Genomic DNA, 3,157 nt, shown 5'->3' on the forward strand with positions numbered 1-3,157 from the left:
CACGATCCAACTGGTTGAACCGGTCGGATCGATCCGAGTTTTAAAACATTGTTTTTTAGAAAGCCCAACATAAATAGAAAGAACGAGTCAATATTTTGAATTTCTAAAATAATAAAACCTAAATAAACCTAAACAAGTCACATATAAACTATAATTAGATTTTGATAATGAATCAATTTTCGAAAAAAAAAACCCAAACATAAAAAGAAACAATGAGTCAAGGTTTTCAATTTCTAAATAACTAAAACCAAAATAAACCCAAACAAATCACAAATGAACCATAATGTGATAATCAATCTATTTTGTAGAAAACCCCAAATAAACCCAAACAAGTGAAAAATATCCAATTCAGAATCCTAATTTCATTCCACAAGTCATATACAATTATCAATAAGAAGAATTAAGAATTTGAGAGGTAAGGAATTAAGAATTATGTATTGTAACTAGAGGAAACACACACACATATATATATATATATATATATATATATATATATATATATATATATATATATATATATATATATATATATATATATATATATATATATATATAAATGTAGAAATTGTAAGTTTGATCATTCAACAATTTATAAGAATTTTTATGAACGTTGACAAATTGCTAAGAAAGAGTTGATTATGTATTGTAACTAGAGGAAACACACACACACACACACATATATATATATATATATATATATATATATATATATATATATATATATATATATATATATATATATATATATATATATATATATATATATATATATATATATATATATATATATAAATGTAGAAATTGTAAGTTTGATCATTCAACAATTTATAAGAATTTTTATGAACGTTGACAAATTGCTAAGAAAGAGTTGATGCAGTGAAGTCTTCTGATGTTGATTCATGAGGAAGCCTGATATGGATTATTGATTCTCGACTAACAAGGACATTGATTCATTTTACGCATGTGTGGAATTGTTGATTCCTAAAACGTGCCCTAATTCATGTTGTTGGTGTGTACGCATTCATTGTTCCCACCTTCCAGACACTTTTCAGCTTCTTATGGCCCATTATGTCCACTTTCATGGGTATATGAGGTTAAGCTAACTTTAAACCCCTAAGAGACATGTAGATAGATTAACCTTAAAGGCATGTGTAACGCCCGCATATTCGGGTTAGTAAATTTATAGACAATAAGCGTTAAAAATGACTTTTAGATGGAAGATTATTTGGAATAAATAATCTTAATTAAGTGATAGTATATGTCACAAGAGTTACGTACATATAAAGAACGTTAAAATCCGAGTTATAATGATGAAGTTATGACTCGCCAAAGTTTTACGGTAAAACCGGCATGACATCGGGAATCGTGAAAAGAGGGTTTGCGATACAATACTTTCTAGCCTTAGCAATCTAAACGAAAGTCGTAGTATACGTTAAACCGAGAGCATGCATAAAAAGAACGCCCAAATCTGACTTCGTATTTTAGATCGACTAATTTTTAGCAGACACAAACTAAACGAGAATCGAAGATATCGTTAATAGGAGCTCAACGATAAAAGATAGATGAAAACGGATGTCGGATTACAAAGTTATGAATTTTTAGCGGAGTTTACTTGTTGAGGCCTGTTCAAATATAAATTTAAAAATAAATTCAAAATTAGCAGACAAAGTCTAAATGAAAGTTGTAGAGTATGTTTCCATCTACACGTGAATATAAAGAACGTCGAAAATTGAGCTCATATGCAAAAGTTAGACAATATAAAAGTCGGTATGGACTATTGCGAGGATAGGTGACATGGCCAAATGTCAGCCTTAGCTTTCTTCTCACGGCCTCGTTTTGGATCAGTGACATGTAGCCTACTGGTATGCACAACATACATCCGAGGTATGCCCTTCATAATCGAGGACTTAGTGCCTATATAAAGGATGCAAGGGTTGCCACTGAAACTCAAACCTTAACCCTTATCTCTCTCTCTCTCTCTCTATCTCTCTAACCTCTCTCTAAACCTCTAGTACTTCCCAAGTGCTAAGAGACGAGTCCCGGAGCGCCAGAAGGCTCCGAGAAGAAAGAGCTCTTCGGCTTGGAAGTTCTGCCCCCAAAAAACCCGGTTCCTAGCCAAACCCACGGTAAGTGAGATATGCTTACCATACTCTAAGTATAGCTTATGTTTAAGTTCATTATTGTTATATATATATACACACACACACACACACACACACACACATTATAAAATATAATTTAAAAAGTGTTATTATAATATCTTTTAACTACTCACGGTACCGGGAATTTGGTTTGAATGACCGCATAGGGTTGTTGCATTTCAGAAGTGCTATAACGCCAAAATGGTCCTGACCTCCGGTGTTTCATGTCTGACCCCTGTCTGTACATAGTGGTTGAAAAGTATTGTTTAACACTTATAAAATAATGTTGCTCATAAATAGTCGCTATAAATATTATACTAAAATCTAGTGGTAATGATACTATGTTTCGTCAAAGGAAATAATATTGTTAGAAGTGAAGCGCTATCCGAATTTGGAGCCATCACTTTAACAAGTGAGTACATAGTCCCTTTCATGAACATGATTTTAATACAAGTATTAAATATATGTTTGTGTGTGAAATATTTGATATTGCCTAAAATACGTGTTAAGAGAATATCTGATAATATATGATGATTTAGGATACAAAGTAAACCTAAATTAACTAAGAAGAATATTGGGTAGTATCTCCTTATGAGTACGAGTGAGATATACACGGAGGGTAGAACTATAAAACTTTTCATTGAACCGATATCATGGATTCGATTTAGTCATTCTTCATTAGTCCGAGAGTATGGAGAGGACATAGTTATTTGTAATTAATCCAGGAGCATTGATTGTGACATAGTCATTTGTCCCTGGTTCGAGAGTACGGAATGAGCACAATTATCAATCCGAGAGTATGGATTAGACATACTTGATCCAGGAGTATGGATTATGTAATGAGGTTGTAATGACCCAAATTTTAAAAGAAAATTTACATTTTTAATTAATCAAACACATTTTCATAAACCATGAAATCTCAAAACAATTGTTTTTAAATCCACACTCATTACAAATTTATTTAAAAACATCAAAGTGTCCCATAACATATCATTGAGAGTGAGAGAGAGATAGAG

Source organism: Lactuca saligna, chromosome 7 (assembly GCF_052625555.1).
Source record: "Lactuca saligna cultivar CGN05327 chromosome 7, ASM5262555v1, whole genome shotgun sequence".
Lineage (NCBI taxonomy): Eukaryota > Viridiplantae > Streptophyta > Magnoliopsida > Asterales > Asteraceae > Lactuca > Lactuca saligna.